This window comes from Pleurodeles waltl, chromosome 4_1, assembly GCF_031143425.1.
Source record: "Pleurodeles waltl isolate 20211129_DDA chromosome 4_1, aPleWal1.hap1.20221129, whole genome shotgun sequence".
Lineage (NCBI taxonomy): Eukaryota > Metazoa > Chordata > Amphibia > Caudata > Salamandridae > Pleurodeles > Pleurodeles waltl.
The window spans coordinates 485,248,046-485,267,981 of record NC_090442.1 but is presented as its reverse complement, the minus strand read 5'-3'; positions in this window follow the sequence as shown (position 1 = coordinate 485,267,981).

Genomic DNA, 19,936 nt, shown 5'->3' with positions numbered 1-19,936 from the left:
ACATCATAGCCTAAAAAAGTCTAGATCTTGCTCCCTCTTACTCTCTCCCTCTCACTCTCTCTTTCCCCACTCACACACCCACTGGGATACTTACACACCCACTCACAAACCCACTCAGACACACATACACCCACTCACAGACCCACTGAGACCCTCGTGCACCCACTCACAGCCCCAGTCAGGCCCTCATTCACCCACTCACAGACCCACTCAGACATTCATGTACCCACTCACAGACCCACTCAGAGCCCCACAAGAAACCATGAAAAAAAGTGGGAAAAGTGGGCAGGGTAGGAATACCCTGACCACCAAGCTTTGTTCTTGCAGTGTGAGAAAGTGTCTCTTTTGACATGGTTACCCCTCTACTTTATGCCTAGAATATGATGTTGTTTCATGCTGTAAGGGCCCTGGGCCCCTGCTCAACAGGTTCCCAGGGCCAGATATCTTTCCCCACAACTATACTATGATTGGTAGTTCAGACACCCTTGTAAGTCCCTAGTAAATGGTACCCCCAGAACCTAGGGCATGGGTATTGAAGAGGGCCCACCAGAGCTGCAGCACCAATTCTGCCACTCTGAGAGGTCCCTCACCAGCCTCATGCAAACTGCCATTGTAAGTGCATGACAAGAGTGAAATGTCGAGTTTGCAACTTTGGGTTCACCATCAAGCGTGCCATGTCCACTAACACTGCATGCAATATAGGTAAGTCACCTCTCAGGCAGGCCTTACAGCCATAAGGCAGAGTACACTATAATGCATGTGAGGGCATATGTATTGATGAGCAGATGTGCCCCTATTGTACCTTTGCCACTTCTTAAACATAGTAAGTGTACAGGGTAGCCATAGCAAATATATGTGTTAGACACTGGTCATTACGAGCTCCCCAACTACACGATGGCCTCTCTGAATACTAGGTTGTTTGGTATCAAACAGCTCAGAATAACAAATCCACACTGATGTCAGTGTTGGATTTATTGGAACATGTACCCAGAGGGCACCTTAGAGGTGCCCCCTGCAAAACCTCACAGCTCTGGCATGGTTGCTGACTGTTTTTTACCAGCCTGCCACCACCAGACACAAACCTGGACTCCTGAGGTGAGGGCATCTACTGTCAGGAGCCAGAGCATTAAGCCTTTCCTGGCCCTGATGCTCATTTCACCTTCCTCCGGCAGGCACTCAGGCCCAACGGTCAGCTTCAAAGGACACAAGAAGGCCAGTGACAAAGAAGGCCCAAGGCTCAAGAAAAGAAGTCCTGTTGCATCAGACATACTCTAAGAAACCCCAGAGGACCTCCAGCCTTCTGAAATCACCAATAATCTCCCTCTGAGTGAAGGCATCACTGACCAGCCACTGACCAATGAACCAGACAAAGCAGACCAGCCAAATTCCACCTGACAGATCCCGAAGACAAACACCGCCAGTGTGCCAAGTTTGGTGGCACTGCGATCTCCAGTGGCTGAGAGTGCCATAGCTCGGGCAACTGAACCCCCAATGCCAGACACCCAGAAGAAAAGTCCACTCTGGACTCTCCAAGGACCAGAAGCAAGCACCAGTTGAGGGACTTTGGAACACCCAAGAACCACCACCAGAACAGCCATGCTGACCTGCAATCCACCCTCAAAGTGACCTGCAACTGGCTCCAAAGAATCCTTGACGCACAACCCTTGGCTGACCTATCTGCACTGCACCCAGCTTCCCTGGCCCCTGCAATGCCAAACCAGATGTGCTCTAGGGGTCCCTAACCCCTTGTGACCTCTACACTCAAAGGGTACCCACAGGACTTACCTTTTTAGTCCACCTGTGCAGTGTGTTTCCAAGTGGTCTCCTTCTTCATCCTGTACCAGCTCCAACACTTTCAGCCGCTGATCCCGCTTGAACAGAAGAATCACCCGAATTTCTCCGGCTGACCCACAGGACATCTCGATAACCTCCTCCTAAAAATGGAAGGTGACACTTGTGAGAGCATTGCCTGATTTTACATGCATTTTTAAAGATTTCTCATATTGATTCCAATGGTGCGTAATTACACACAAAAGACTATTTTTCATAAACTTTGAAAAATAATAACTTAAGAAGTACTTACCCAATTTTGATGATCTCGGTCTTAAATATTTTTATAAAAATATAAAGTATTTTGTCATTTGGTCTGGAGTTATTATTTTGAGTGTGTGTCCACATTTATTGATACTGTGAACACAACAAATGCTTAGCACATCTCCAAGATACGCCTAATTGCTCCCCAACACTACCACAAAAACAGAGCATTAGGTAGTCTGCTTTTTACCTCTGGATACCAAGGTGGGTTTGCTTTGACTCTCTGCACAATGCACATCTTTTTTGTACACTATATGGAGAGCCAGCCTCCTAAAGACTGACACAAAGAAGACCAGGAAAAAGAAGAGCCAAGACACAAGAACTGAAGCCCTGCTTCACAAGGAAAAAGGCGCCAAGCCTGCCTGCTGCTCCAAGGACTCGACCATCAATGCTGAGGTGCTGCCTGGACCCCTGAAGGTCTCTACAAAACCCCAGAGCACCTCCAGCCTTCAATTGCCAAGAATCTCTCTCTGAGTGAAGGTATCACTCTCCTGCACCCTGCAGGCAAAGAGCCTGTGAAGTCTGGTTTACTGACCTGCTGCTGAACAACATCCTGGACCCAAAAGCCCAGCCCAGCCAAAATCTGTATACAGCTCCAGAGGACAAGCCCTGCCACTGTGTCAAGTTTGGTGGCGCTAGGACTTTCCAGGGCTGTGGCATACCACTAGCCAGGGTACCAGACTCCCTACATCAGACACCCAGGGCCCCCAAAAGCACAGGAGCAAGCACCACTTGAGGGAATTTAGGACATCTGAGACCCCCTGAGTGGCCCAGCTGACCTGCAATCCATCCTCAAAGCTACCTGCCCCTGACCACAAGGACTCGAAGACGCAGGACAAGCCCTGCCACTGTGTCAAGTTTGGTGGCGCTAGGACTTTCCAGGGCTGTGGCATACCACCAGGGTACCAGACTCCCTACATCAGACAGCCAGGGCCCCCAAAAGCACAGGAGCAAGCACCACTTGAGGGAATTTAGGACATCTGAGACCCCCTGAGTAGCCCAGCTGACCTGCAATCCATCCTCAAAGCTACCTGCCCCTGACCACAAGGACTCGAAGACGCATGATGCTGGCTGACATATCTGAACCGTGAACTGCCTGAATTTCTCTGGCTGGACCATTGGACCTCTTGAAAACTTCCATCTAAATACAAAAGGCGACATTGTCTGATTTTATATGCATTTTTCACGTTTTTTGCATTAATTCCTATGGTGCGTAATTAAGCACAGAAAAGCAACATTTCTAAATTTTGAAAAATCGTTACTAAAAAAGTACTTACCATTGATTGCTAATCTTGGTCTTAACATTATAATAAAAACCTATATTATTTTTTGTAAATTGGTCTTGAGGTATTCCTCTGAGTGTGTGTCCACATTTATTGATACTGTGAGTACAACAAATGCTTAGCACATCTCCTGTATAGCCTAGCTGCTCGACCACATTACTACACAAAGAGAGCATTAGGTGGTCTGCTTTTTACCTCTGGACACCAAAGTGGGGTTGTTTGAACTCTGCAAAGTGCACATCATTTTTGTACACTATATAGAGAGCCAGACTCCTACATGGGGTCCCAGAGGCAGGGCAAAAAGCTGGAAATTGTCAAAATATTGTGAATTCTTGGCAATTTGTGTTAATATTGTTTTAAAAAAACAAGCACAGTCTCCTGACTTGTTTTAATTAAGCCCTCAAGTGGGCCAGGTCCTGGGGTATTCCTCCTTTATTAAATTAAAGGAGGGGCGCACGTGACCCTCTTCATAGCCATTTTGATGCACGGGGAAACACAACCTCCTTAGGGCTTCTATTAATTATGCTTGGGGGGCTTTGCAGACATTCTGGGCCCCAGGGACCACCACCTCCCCGGGGCCACAACATAAGAAATACATAGGGGGGCCATGTGGAACCCCCACAGGCCCCAGGGACTAGCACCTCACCAGTGCCAAAACTGGAAAGAAACATAGGGGGTCTACTATATGGATCACCACATCCCCAAGGCCAATTCTATTCTCAAACAACAAGGGGGGGGCGTGGGCCCACCCCCCGGGTCATATACAGCACCGGGGATCACAACCTTCCAGGGCCAGCCCGTGAAAACAGGCTCCTGCTATGTTCCAGGGTGCCCACGCCGGGACACAGATGTTTGCTTTGCCTTGGTGGGACTTTGACAGCTCCGGTTCCAGCAGGCAAGAGCTGTCAAAGTGCTCTCGCCCACTGGAAGCAGATTTTTCATCTCTTTCCCTGTCCGCAGAGATGAGATGAAACAATTGCTCATGCACACAGGGAGCTGCATGTTTAGCAGTTTCCTGTGTGCAAGAGCAATGCCGACTCCCACAAGAGGCAGGGAGCTAGCTGTGACCGTGGAGCCTTAAGGCTCCTCCCACTGATCCATTGCAGGAGGCACCAAGGAGACATGGCCGAGTCCTGGCGGATGGGGTCCTCCGGCCGAGATTGGCCCAGGAAGGGGGGTAGTGCACCCCCACCTCTTCTTTTCAATGAAGGCTGGGCTCTGGGGTATGGGGTCCCTGGGGGCCAGGAGCAGCCAGGCAGTGGGGCCCCCCTCTTCCATTCAATGGAGGCCAGGGCCCGGGCGATGGGGTCTCCAGGGCCGATAACAGTCTGAGATGACAAGTGGGTTCTTTCTTGTCCTCTCCTGGTGAGAACAGAGTCAGTGGTCCTCTCTTTTAATTGATGAGAGTATGCAAATTTGCAAATCATCTGGAAGCTCCGGCTGCTTGGCCCCACACTGTCAACCTTAGCAATATGCAAAGGTCTTCCTGCCTTTTGCCAAGATGATGGACAGCTTACCAAAGGGCCCCCCAGTGCATTTACCACCAATTTTGGTGACGCGTTCTTGATGTCAAGGGATGTGAGGATATCTCCACAAAACAAATAAGCACTTATGTCGTACAGATAAGAGGAAGGACCCTGATTTGGTGGAGATTTATGTTTTTGTAGTCTTGTTTTCCTCTCTTTAGGAGAATTCATGTAATCTTATATTTCTAGATAAAGACGCACCAGGAACAATCATATTGCCAAAATTTACACAAGGTCACTAGTGGCATTTCCTTGTGCCCCATTATGCAGCTGTAGTGTAGATTTACGTACTGGGCATTTACCCAAGGAGGCAGAAAAAACTCCACTTGGGTAGATATTTTGTGGAAAACTGTGGGCCTTGTTGGATAAAAGGGCAGGTAAGGTTCCTTTGTGGCTGAGTCACCCACACAGGTACTGACACACCCACACAGACACTAACACACCCACTCACAGATATACTCAGACACTGGTGCACCCACTCACAGACCCACTCAGACTCATGCACTCACTCACAGACCCTCTCAGACACCCACGCACCCACTCACAGACCCACTTAGACACTCATGCACCCACTCATAGATCCACTCAAAGAGGCATCTACTCACTCACATACCCACTCAGAAGCTCATGCATTCACAGAAGCACTCAGACCCATGTACCCACTCAAAGACCTACTCAAACACCCACGTGCCCACTCAGACACTCACGCACCCACTCAGACCCTTACACACCCACTCACAGACACACTCACGCACCCACTCACAGACCCATTAAGACCTGTATGCACCCATTGTGCTTCATTATTTGTTGGGAGGGTGGGGCCTTTCGTTCGGCCTGTGGGCGGCCTCTACCGTCGAAGTCGGCACTCCTATGCTGGCGGTGAGTGTTTTTCATGCTGGCTGTTTCTCATGTGCTTCATTATTTGACGGTCCGGACTGCCAGCCTGTTGGCGGCCTCTACCACTGCCGATTTGCATTGGCTCTGCCGAAGAATGTGTCTCGGAGGTTTTGATATTTTCCACTTTACTCCTATTGAAACGTTGTGGGCTAGGATGAAATTCTCTTTTGCGTTCAGCTTTTCTTTCAAACAGAGGCTGATCAATCTGTAAAACTAGATCAATTAATTTTGACACATCAGTAGGTCGATCTGGAATTTGGGCTAGCGCATCTTTTAGTTCTTCTCATAAACCTCAGTAAGAAAACGCAGCCCTTTTGCTCTCGGGCCAACCAGTCTCCACAATTAATTTGTTGAATTGGGCCAGTTAAGAGATGAAGGGCCAGATGTATCAAAGAGTTTTACCCATTCTGTGTCTATGGGAAAATGAGTTCGTACATATGGCCCGAAATCTCGAATGCCTTGTTTTAAGTCTAGTAATCCATTATCTGTGGCTTGGGAAATTGTTCTGTGGCCAAAGATTAGAAGGAATTTGGGTTTAAAGACTTCAAAATCATAATATAGGGTCATTTCGTGAAACCAAAGGCATGGACCATGAAGCCGCATCTTCACCCTCTGTCTAATCTTTGTGTTTGGTGTTTGTACTGTTTGACTGTTTAGAGTGTTGCACAAATACATTACACATTGCCTCAAAGTTAAGCATGACGGCTCTGTGCCAAGCTACCAGGTGGTTGAGCACAGGTTAATTTGGGGTTTGCTTGTTTCTTACCCTGACAAGGATTGTGGTTGCTGCTTGACCAGGGCTCACACCCCAGTTAACCAGTAACCCAATTTCTTACATGTATCCTTTACAAGTACACATACACCAGGTACATGCACTCACCATACATGCCCTGCACAGCACTGCTCTATCCCTGTACTGTGCCCTTCTCAGGCACACATACAACCAGTGTGGAGTGACCTCTCCAGCACGATGTAGCACTTTACATTTAACTAATGTGGGCCAAAAGATGAGTTAAGCACACAGAAGCAGAACTTTAAAAAGTGAGTTGGCCTCTGGGCCTCACTCTAGTGATAAAGGTTAAAAAGGACCTGTTCAGTCCTGCTGATCACTACACAGTATGTTGCCACCACCATGCGTGTGCCGCTTAACTCAAGGAAGTAAACCTTCAGTACTATGAGGGTAGTGCCTCAATCCATGAGACAGGCCTATGTCATGGCACACACATATGGTCAGTGTTTGCCTGTGACAACAAAAATCAGCATTATGGATGAAGACAACAGTACAATTGGGCACTCAGGGCAGGGGTACACATTCATTACCATGCAGAGGGCATTTCCGTCCCAACGCCATTATTATGGAGTTGCAGTACTGTAGTGTTCAATTATGTTGTATTGTATTATAGTTGTATTTTTGTTACGCATCATACTCCTAATGAATCTCCAAAGCTCATGTGTGAAGAGGAAGCATGCTACTTTGTTGCATGCCATAGAAGGAGCAGTGCATACTTGCTTTGCAGTCTAAATGGGGACCTTTTGATGTCCTGCACCAGGCCCAGAGTTATGCATTTAATTCCTTTTGTTGCTATGCCTCTGCATGAATTTGAAGGAAATATCAGTGAGAGTTAGGTTGTTTATTGATGAACCAACGTGTGTGAGTGGAATCTAGCCTATGTTTTAAGTGTTCTGTTTGTCGACATGTCTGAAACACAGGTGTAACTGCACTTACGGATGGGTGTAGGAGGGAAGTGTGAGGACAGATGTACCCACACACAGTCAATACCTGCAATCCATGGAGTGATCTGTTAATATACAGTTTAAAAAACATAGAATGCGGGGCTTAGAAAATGCACAGAGATGATGGGAGCTTTATTTTAGGAATTGCTAACACAGGGAGGCTCGATAGTGCACCAAATGAACCCCAAAATAGCCTCTGTGGAAGGAAAAGCCACATGAGATTCACAGTACAACAGGGCCAACAGTGCCCATAATACACTTTTCTTAAGGCAACAATCACTTGGAAACAGGAAAGTGAACGTTTTGAATGGTTGAAAATTAATTAGAATTATTGCTAAACCCTGATGGCAGATTCTATAGTGTTGTCTTTCAGTTTCTGTTTCAATAGTACCTGATGATATTAATGGGTTCAAATCAGAAAATTGAACGAAACAACATTTCTGCCATAGCTGTTGTTTGGGCCTCTCAAGATAAAGAACGTGCTATACAAATGACAATACAGTGCAATATCACTACCTACCTCTACTACATCCTGATGGCATCTTACATTTGCAGTCTTTTATTGATATTAAAGTGTGGTGATTCACCCTACTGCGTAGTAATAGATGTGGTGGGATGTTATGATCGGTCTCCTCATCCCTGATGATCTATCCTCAGGCACTGTAAGTAGCCCACCATGGGCCCAATTATTTGTTGCATGGTATTTGCAGGGTGCAAACTCTGTACCAATAGTCACCAAAACTCTGCTATAACAACTCACAAGTACTGTACTAACACGCTTTAAACCCTTCAGCATAAGGCCTTAGTGTGCAGAGCTGGATTTATTTATTTATTGGATTATTTATTTGGCAGTGTTCCACATGGTATTTCACTTTAAAAATATCGACGCTTCTATGAGGTGCACATACTAGTGTTCAGGTGACTGTAGTAAACGAGTGCTGGGGCTGTTGTAAGGAAGGGGTAGATTGAGGGGCGTGGAGGGTGAAGGAAGGAGTGACTATGTTGGCTGGCAGGGTGGAGCATGTAATGCTCCCCTGGTGCCTTATCTGAGGTGTGGACACGGGTTATAGAAGGAGTCTGGGATTCAATAAAGCCTTGTCCTACAGTGATTTTACTTGCTGGAGTTTCTAGCTGGTAAAATCGGGGTTGTTCCTCCTGCACCGAATAAATCCAGGTGCTGGGACCCTGACTCGCTTAACTGTGCTGACTGGAATCCACACAGGAACGCTGCAGCATACAGTTCCTAATTGGGACCCATGCCTTTTCTGATCACCTTGCAATGGGGCAGAGTAGACTGAGAGAGCACAACACCATGAGGCATGGAGAGCAATGAAAAAAACAGAAACAGCCTCCTAAATATGTTTGGATGACTTCAGTGGTAGAAAGGGGAGGAATCTATTAGAATTAACATTCCCACTGTTTTCCATTGTTTACAACACCAGTTTCATACTTTAAAAAAAGCAATTGTTTTCTGAACAGATAATGGCAACCTTCAGGTGCCTCTGGATGAAAGGAAAGAGAGAGGGTCCGTGGAGCAGACAGCAAAAGAAGCAATAAGCCTTATCACAGGGTGCCTGGTATTTAAATCAATGTAATCCTGTGCAATTGGTTAATCAGCAAATCCACAGGCAGCTTGGGAGCCTATATGTGACATATCAATCAATCAGGGATTTGTAAAGCGCACTACTCACCTGTGAGGGTCTCAAGGCACTGAGGAGAGGAGGGGAAGGAGGTGGGAGGGTGCTGCTACTGCCCGAACAGCCAGGTCTTGAGATGTTTCCTGAAGGTAAGGAGGTCTTTGGTCTGGCGCAGGTGGGTGGGAAGAGTGTTCCACGTTTTGGCGGCGAGGTGCGAGAAAGATCTACTGACAGTTGTAGTTCTGAGGACGCGTGGGACGGTTACGAGGGCGAGGTTGGCGGAGCAGAGATGTCGGGTCAGGGTGTAGAAGGAGAGTCATCTGTTGAGGTAATCTGGTCCGGTGTTGTGCAGTGCTTTGTGAGTGATTCTCTTGTTGACTGGGAGCCAGTGCAGGTTTTTCAGGTGGTCTGTGATGTGGCAGTGGTGGGGGATGCCCAGGATGAGGCGTGCAGAGGTGTTCTGGATGCGTTGCAGCCTCTTCCGGAGTTTGGCCATGGTTCCTGTGTAGAGGGCATTGCTATATTTCAGTTTGCTTCTTACAATGGCTTGGGTGACTGGTCTTCTGGTTTCGGTGGGTATCCATTTGTAGATCCTTCGGAGCATGCGTAGGGTGTTGAAGCTGGAGGAGGAGATAGCGTTGACTTGCTGGGTCATGGATAGTGAGGGGTCCAGGATGAATCCATGAATCCTAGGTTGTGTGCGTGGTTGGTGGGAGTCGGAGCGGTTCGGAGAGTGGCAGGCCACCAGGAGTCATCCCATGCAGAGGGGGTGGAGCCAAAGATGAGGACTTGCATCTTGTCTGAATTGAGTTTGAGGCAGCTGCTCTTCATCCATTGGCAATGGCCTTCATTCCTTCGTGAAGGTAGGTCTTGGCGGAGTCCTTGGTGAGGGAGAGGATCAGCTGGGTGTCGGCGTATGAGATAAAGTTGAGGATGTGGGATCGGGCAATAGTAGCGAGCGGGCCATGTAGACGTTGAAGAGGGTCGGGCTGAGGGACGAATCCTGGGGTACGCCGCAGATGATTTTGGTGGCCTCCGAGCGGACTGGGGGACTATGTGGTGACATAGGTTTATTCTTTTTGAGAGGTAACGTAAGAGTGTTTTCAGTTGCATTAGAGAGCGCATCCCTCTAATGGAAAACAAAATTTGCACTATGTACAGTCTGCTTGAGAATTACTACACATGTATATTCTGAAAACATTTGTCTTACCTTAAACACTAAGGGCCAGATGAACAAAATTTTAATTCCCAAAAATGGTGGCAAATTGCGCATCAACTTTTTGTGACTGGAAAATAATTTAGTAAGTAGACCTAGGTACAAATAGGGTGTTTTTTAGACCAATAAGTGTTGCACGTCTCCACTTATCCATGATACCTGGAAGACAACGTAGTTCACAAAACAAAGGGCTGCTAGTTACTAATGTGAGTTGGCGAAGAACGTTATATAGCCAGCTGAATGAACAGTGTTAATAAAGTTGAGATGTTCATCATTTTGGACACATTCATTATTCTGCAGTCCAGGCATGCTCTATTGGCATCTTGTTGAGGACATCATTAATCTGGATCTCTATGCCCCTATCGTGGTGCCCTATCACACATAGGGAACCGTTAGACTCTCTGTTGTGATGGTTCAAAGTTATTTATTTTTTATATGCTTTTTTTAGGGCATACAAACGCATGTAAAACATATTAAAACAATTAGTATGTATTGAAAGTACATAATGACCTCCTTTAAACATACTTCTTTTATATAAAACCACCCTTTTTTCTCATTCCTTCATGAACGTTAAAAACTTTCGCAGTTTATAACATAGACCGATATGTTCACAGTGCATCACATATGGCCTGATTGAGATCTTGATGGTGTTACTGCCAAGACGCTTGGCAGACCCCAGAAGACCATCAAGTCGATGGTGTAGATGTTACAGCTCTGTAAGCGGAGGACTGGCAGCGGATTGTTGGTGGAGGGAGATGGCTACGGGACCCAATGGGCTTCGTGTAATGGCAGGGGCTATGGAATAGATGTAAGTGATGCACACACACACACACACACACACTGTACCTTAGCTATATGTGTCCCCCTACACTACACACTACACAACACACTACATACACACCATTGTCCATTACGATTCCAACACAACACAACCCGAATATGCTGAAAACACACATTGACATACATCCATAACACAACACACAAACCATTGACACTGCACCCTAAAACGACACAACCAACACAACTACACACTCACCTACACAAGCTCACATGGCATTACAACATACACAACAACATCGGTCTCACATGTAAGTGATACACATACAGACGCAACCACATCACCCACTCCAGGTTCCTCCACTTCAACCAGCCAATCCACACACACACAATACACGTACTGACTAACATACACAACAGATAGCACAAACATACCAGTACAGGTCCCCTTGCAACGTGCATACATGGGCACTATTGTGAAGTGTGAATGTTCTGTCATTGTGGTGCCTGCATTCATTTGGCAATGAATGATGGCACCACAATGACAGTTGTGTATGTGTGCGGTAGGCGTGATTTACCATTATGTCCCCAGCAATGTGTGACACAATTGTCTCCCCAACATATGCATCACAGTGGTTTTAAAAAATTACTGTGACACATATATGCCTGCAGTGGTTCTGACCTTCTGTGTAGTGCCTACCCAAAGTTCCCTGGCAATGCAGCATCCCTACCTGTGAGTCCAGCGTTGGGGGGGATTTGTGTTCTCTCTGTGGGGCCGTGGCATCAGTGATGGCAGATGTTGTCCAGTCATGTCTGGCCATAGACAGAGGTGGAATGGGGAAAAGAGTTGAGTTTTCACCCCCTTCCCACCCAATCCGCCAACGCAGAAGTGAAGGTTGGATTGTCACTTTTTGCTTGGTGTTAAGGCACATCCGAATATGTACGGTGGGAGGGGTGGTGGGCTCCTGCCGGCATCCACTTTTCCCTCTCTTGACTTGGATGCCTGTGATGTTTCTTGGTGGGTATGGTGGCTCAAATGGTGGCTTTTGGGTATGGGATGGCCAAAATCTAAATACAGCGGGCAGACCGTCAGTCCAAAAGTCAACAGCGGGACCGTTACTGCCAACATCTAAAACAGGCCCATAGTCTGCAAGGTCCTGGACCTACCTATCAGTAGTTTTCTAAGAGTTGGGAGGAACATTGCTCTACATTCTTTCATTACTTCAAAAAATAAGACGCTGATCAGACTCAAATAATGGGCTTTTTAAATAGTATTTTACAGCCATATTAATTTTGTTTCCATTCCATCCACTTACGCTGCGAGCTTACTTGACCCTTTCGGCTTTGATGGCAGCTCAGAAGAGGAAGGAACTTGCACTAAGCATTTGATTATAGAGTGCGGTGTGAATACAACACATAGGTACTATGGCAGCTCACCCTGCATGGTGTGTGTCTTTTAAGGGAGTAGCCAGAAAATTAAAATACCTCTACTTTGAACCAAAGCTCTCATGGCACTAATCAAGTGAAGCAAGTCATCCCAACCCTCTCTAGAAGAGCTTGCTTCTCTCTTCCATTCAAGCATCTGTCCTTTCATCTTTTCATCCTCCCATCCACCCGCACATAATCACCATTTCACCTTTACATTCTGTCATCCAATCAGTTTTCCACCCTTTCATTTATCCATCACACTTTCATCCATTCATCCATCCACTCTTTTGCTCTTCCATCACCCTTTTACTCATCCATCCATCCTTCCACTCCATTCATTCCACCATTCTTCCCTTCACTCATCCATTCATCCACCTGTTCACTCAGCCTACCTTCCTTGCACTCATCAATCCACTCATCCCTCATCCATCCTTTCACTCACTCATCCTTCCACCCTTTTGCTCACTCGTGCATCCATTCACCCTTTCACTCATCCATCCATCCACTCATTCATCCAGCCATCCATCTACCCTTCTTTTCACCCATCCAACCTTACATCTAGCCTTTCACTCATCCATCCATTCATCCTTTTACTCATCAGCCATGAAGCCATCAGTCATCAAGCCATCCATTTATCCTTTTACTCATTCTTCCATGCATCTATCCACCCACCTTTTCACTCACCATCCATCCAGCATTTCACTCACACATCCATCTACTTACCATTTCAGTCACCCATCCTTTCACTCACTCATCGATCCATGCTTTCACTCATTCATCTGTCCACACTTTCATCAAGCCAGCCATATATACATCTATTCACTCATTCATCCATTCTTTCATTCATCTATCCTTACACACATCCTTTCACTCATCCATACATACATACATACATTCTCTTCTCCATCTTTCAACCTTTGCATCCATTCAGCCTATCAATCCATCCATCCTTTCACTCATTTATCTATCCATCCTTTCTCTCATGATCCATTCATCCACCTTTTTACACATCTGTCCCTCTATTCATCCATCCTTTCTCCCTTTCACTCATCTACCTTTACATCAATCTGTTGACTCATTCATCCATACATCTATCCACCCACCCCTTCACTCAACCACCCACCCACTACTTCCCTCCTGTATCCATCCATCTCTCCCACGTAAATTGTGAACCTATATCTGCTGAGTTGAGACAGAAGAGGACTATCACAACTCTCACCCTTGCTGTAGCTGCTAAAGTGGGGAGTTGATGATGCCTATACATTAAACATATCCATCCTTTCACTCAGTCACCCATCCTTTCATTTATCCATCCATCATTTCACCATTCATCATCCAATCTTTTGCTCATCCATCCACCCTTTCACTCACCCATCCGTTTTTTCACTCATTCATTCATCCACCCTTTCACTCGGCCAACGATCCTTTCACTTATGAATCCACTCAGACCTCATCTATGCAAGGGACAAATCAATCTATTCCCACTCTTTCAAAGGGTCTTCCAATAATAGGCATGGATGTAATGGAACCTTGGGGGTCGGTATGGGTTTTTCCATTTACGTATTTCACATTCCTGGCAATATTTCTTTATTTGCTCTACCATTCCTGGCCAATATAATGGGTTAAAATGGCTTGTGCAGTCTTCTTGGGTCCAAAGTGCCCAGCCTTTAGGTGAAAATGGGCATAAAACTCAATTTGTTGTTGTTGACGAAAAAGACTCAGACCGGAAGCTGTAGTGTATCATTTTCTTTCCCAGTCCTATATAAAAGACCATTTTGTATTTGAATGAATGGATATCCCTTTATAGTTTTCCCTTCTTCTTGTTAAGCCCTCTGCCAAGCTTAATGTAAGGTAGAAAGTTTATCTGGGCAGCCCTAAAATTACGATCAAAGTTCCATGGTTCCTTGGCCAATAATGTGTCTTGCGGTTCATTCTCTTGTAAGGTTTGCCTTAATAAAATGAGGAACTGGGGGTTATTGGTACCCAGTATGACATCTTCGGGGAGAATCTTGAGGAATCCCACCTCATGTTTTGCCATTCCACCATTTTTACTTCCACTTTTGCCACTGGATAGGTTTTTAGGTTCCCATGTACACATCTAATGGGAACCTGTAGTAAATCGGCCAGGACAGCGTTGACTTCAAAATGTATTTATTGAAGAAAGCATAGAGAGCATAACACAAGCGTGTGTCTTGGAAAAGGGGCACAGAGCTCTCTGGCTCCAACTGTCGCAGTAGAACATGGAACATCACAACATCATGGTAATGATGTCAAGATGTTCCATGCCTGCCTACACAGATCACCACAGAACCTGCCCATTTGGAATATTCTGTTGTGGCAAGACTAGGTCATCCTTAATTACTGATTGTCTACATCCAAAGTCTACCAAAGCAGTCATCCACTTTTGATTTATTTGTAGACTCACATAATAGCTGGGTCCCATTTCTTGAGTGAAGTAAATAGAACGGGGAACATAAGTAGCCTCCATGGGCTCTTCCTCCTGTTTCTTTTTCCAACATACTCGGGCTATGTGGCCTCATTCTCTGCATTTGTAGCATTGTGGTCCCGTGTTGGGTGTTTGGTCTCTTTTTGTTAATCTTATTTCAGAAGGATCCACAGGCATTTTTATAATTTTCTTGTGATTCCTTCCCGAGGTTAGAGGTTTGATGATCGGGCTCCTTTTTCTGTTTCAGTGAAACCAGTTTGCGATTGGGCCCTAGCATATGTAGTAGCCATCTCTACTGCTTGTTTGCAAGGCAGTCCGGGATGTTGCATGGCCACCTCTGGGTGGATATTGAGAGGGCTTCTAAATATTTTTCTAGGTTGAAGTTGGTCATTATATCCTTTTTAGTTGTCTCCCAAGGTCTAAGCCACATGTCAGAAGCATCCTTTAATTTGAAACAGTGTCCTAGGAGTGTCTCCCAGTTGTCCTCTCTCTCTGTTCTGAATAGGATTAGTTGCGTTTCCTCATAAACCCCCAACCAATCCAGTGTAGTCTTTTTATTCTCCACATATGGGATATTCCCATTTGCTCTGGCTGTCTGATGTGCAACTTGGGCTTCTCCTCTTACTAGTAGAACTAGATAAGTCAGCCACCTTTGCAAGGACCATGAACTGGCTCTGGCAGCCCTTTCAAAATTAAAACGAAATGCCTTGGGATCTTCTCCCACTTGAAATTTCCGCCAGGATATTGCCGCTCCTATTGGTGAAAGCTATTTACTTTGCACCAGGCTGGTAGCGAGTTGTACCTGACTCTCTGTGATCTTTTGGAGTTGTTCAACTTGAGCCTTCAGGGTATCTTGACAAAACCCATGTTCTGATTCAGCTACGTTCATATATCTTTCCAACGACCAATCGAGTTTCCTCTGTCCCTTGGCTAGTTGCTGGAGATGTTCTCCATTTTATATCAGGCAGTAATATCCCACTTTTGAGACCGTGTGTAGGGATTCTCTCATCAAAATAATAGCAGACAACTTTTCAATAGGTTTCTAAGACGGTAACTATAACATTACTTTAAACTTTGTTTTTTTCAGTGAAATTCTAGGGTTTTTGTAAACATAAAGCAGCAATAAAGCAGCAAAGTATTACTACCCCTAATAATAAGGTCACATTAACCTTTGTTTTTTTCATGAAAATTCTATGGGTTTTGTTAACGTAATGTAACAAATTATTACCACCCCTAACAATAATGTCACTTCAACCTTTCTTTTTTCAGTGATTCTCTAGGGTTTTTAAACTAAAGTAAGATATTATTAGCATATCTAACTGTATGTAGCAGGCCTTGGGCTACACAAGGATATGTGAGAACTTGGGTTGTGAGTTGACTGAGGTGTGAGCCCTGGACAGGCAACAGCCGCAATCCCTTGCACGGTGAACCGTAAAAAAAAAGTCTATAAATTAACCCTTCACTTAACCCTAGGTAGCTTGGCATAAGCAACAGCCAGGCTTAACTTAGAGGCAATTTGTAAAGTATTTATGTAGCACACTAACAGTTATAAAGTGAAAACACAACACCTGAAAAGTCCCAAACCAATTTAGAAAAATAGAGTAGAGTTTATTAAATCATTTGACACCACAACTACAAAAATCCAATCAGTAGAACCAGAGTTTAAAAAAAAAAAATTTAAGGTTTAAAATTGATAAAAGGATAAAACTGCCAACTGTGAACATTTGGTCACCTTTAGCACAACAATCAAGGGTCAAGTAGTGTATGGAAACCTCCTTGGGGCTCATGACTCACTCAGATTGGGTCCAGGTGTGGGTTCAAGATGGTGGGAGCCTGGTATGGCCCTGTGACTCTGAACGGAGGCCAGCAAACTAGCCCTTGGAGTCACTTTTGGCAGTCCTGGGTCAGATGCATATTTAGGACTTAACAGCATGGGTGTCCTCTGAGGGTTCAAGGCAGCAAAGCATTTATTCCCGGTACAGCAGCAGTCTGGCATAGTACACAGCAGGTCACAGTAGCAGGCAATCCTCTGAGAGTCCTTTTGCAAGTCTGGCAGTGAACTGAGGAGTGGGTTTGAAAGCCCTTTTTTATATCCTGGTGCCCTGCTCCTAGAAGGTGGGAGAAGTTTCTAGAAAGGTCCTTTGAAGTTCTTTGAGTTTCCCGATTTCCAAGCCCTGGCTCCAAGCTGGCTCTAGTGACAATGCAGGGTTGTTAGGCTTCTGTGAGGAGTCAGGACACAGCCTGTTCAGGTGCAAATGAGGATGTGCTCAGCTCCAACCCCTGGCTCAAGGCAATTAATGGCCAATTGAGTCTCAGCTAATCCTACTATTGTGCGACTGTCTATGAGGAATTCACAAAGTCTGTTAGCTACACCCAGTCATGTAACAGTAACAGTGACAGGCTGCGGGCTCAAAGGGCTAGAGACAGGAAAATGCCAACTTTCAATAAGTGGCATTTTAAAAATTGTAATGAAAAATCTGACTTTACCATTAATTAGGCTTTGGCATTACAATGCCATACGTACCAAGCATAACATATTTACCCCCTCTGATTTAGGAATTACAGCTTATTAAATGTTACAGGAAATCTCCAATGTTATTCTATGGGAGGGGTATGCCTCACAGTAGTGAAAAATGAATTTGGGAGTTTTTCACTACCAGGACATATAAAACTTAAAAGTACATGTCCTACCTTTTGCTTACACAGCACCCTTGCTACGGGCTACCTGGGGCCTACCTTAGGGGTGACTTATGTGAAAGAAAAGGGGAGTTTAAGGCTTGACAAGGGAATTTAAATGCCAAGTCGACATGGCAGCGTGACACTGCATTCAGGCTGCAATGGGAGGCTTGGGACATGTTTAAAGGTGTTACTTAAGTGGGTGGCACATTAAGTGCTGCAGGTCCACTGGTAGCATTTCATTTACAGGCCCTGGGTATATTTATACCACTCTACAAGGGACTTACTAGTAAATTGAATATGGCAATCAGGTATAAGCCAATATGACCATGTGTTAGGGACAGAGCACAAGCACTTTAGCACTGGTTAGCAGTGTCAAAGTGCAGAGAGTCTTAACGCCAACAAGAAAAAATCCAGCTAAAAGTAGTAGGAGGAAGGCAAAATGTTTGGGGGTGACCCTGTAGCGAGGGCCATTTCCAACAGAAGGCTTGACTATCTGAATAGAGTGAGCTCTCCGTGAAGAGCTGCACAGAAGGCACAGCCTCTCCACACTAGGTGCTTGCCCACCTAATTGGGCTTGGGTGTCTGGAAGGAGTGGGCTCTGCATCAAGTGCAATGCAGAAAGGCAGGCTACACATAGTAGGGGGTTGCTCACCTAAGGGGTTTTTGGTGCCTGGAAATAGTTAATCTATGCAATGTCTGCACACTAAGTACAGACAGTGCACAGTAGGGCTTGGCCACCTATAGGGGCTTCAGTCTTTGGAAGGAGAGGGCTCTACACACAGTCTGCATACTGAGTGAGATTGTGTATAATAGGAGCTTGCCCACCTGATGAGGCTAGGGACTCTGAAGGGAGTGCACACTCAGCTCTGCCTGTGCATAGTAAGGGCCTTCCCACCTAATAGTGCTAGCATTTTTAGAGGGCGTGGACTCTTCATACAGTCTGTACACAGAGCACAGACTGTACATGGTAGGAGCTTGGCTACCTAATGAGGCTTAGCCCTTGCAGGTAGTGGGCTCAATGCACACTCTGCTCTCTCAATACTGACTGTGCTTAGTAGGTCCCTTCCCACCTAATAGCACTTGCATGTTTAAAGGAAATGGGCTCAAATGCACACTCTGCTCTCTCAATACTGACTGTGCTTAGTAGGTCCCTTCCCACCTAATAGCACTTGCATGTTTAAAGGAAATGGGCTGTTCACACAGTCAGCACACTGAGCACAGACTGTGCTTAGTAGGGGCTTGGCCGCCTAATAGGGCATAACTCTCTGGAGGCAGTGGGCTCTAAGCACAGTTTGCACTCTCAGCGCTGACTGCATTAGGGGCTTTCTCACCAAGTGGGGGTGTGATTCTCTGGAGGGAGTGCCTCTATGCACAGACTGTGCACTGTAGACAGAATGTGTGTAGCAGCTGCTTGCCCAGGTAAGGGGCCTTGAAACTGTATGGCGGGTGTCACTCTCCATTAAGAGCTGCACACATCTTAAAATCTGTGCTTTCATTATTTTGATTTTCCTGGACTTTGATAACCCAAAAAACATGGCCCAGGGAGTCTGGGTAACCCTATGCTGCCATCTTCTATATGTCTTAAGCTTTAGTTTTTCAGGACAACTGGGCTGAGTCCCCATGTCCTCTAATGGAAGCTGCAACAATGCTGAAACTGTTGAAGTAAGCCAGTCACAACACGAGGTGACGCCAAATTGTTCTGCTCCCACAGGAGCAAGAGATTGACAGAAAAAAGTCACCTTGTCAATCAGAACACTCTATTTTTAGGTCGTCGCCTACCAGACACTGATTTGTCTGGTTTGCTAAAGACATATGAGGGCACTCAGAAAACTGACCTTGGAATGCCATCTGCATGTTGCTTACCATTGACTTTGTGGTCTGTAACTCACATTCTCTGGTTTTCTATTTGCTGGCTTTATTTTCTTCAGACTGTCCAGCTTGAGTTTGTCCCTCCTGTTGTCCAAACCTTATTTACTGTATTCTTCCACCAAATAGGTTTCTGTAAACAGACCTTTAAATCTTGTTCTTATCTCATCACATTTGCAGTGCATTCAATGTCAGGTGCTCTCTTCCAGGGAGCTTGGTGTTTATTGATGTTTATTTTTCTTTCTCTGACTTCAAAGTGAGAGAATTTATGTGGCAATTCTTCTTTAGTCCCTCATGTAAGATGAGAAGTGATGTTCATTTTGTTTTCAAGCAAATAACAACAAATTGAATTG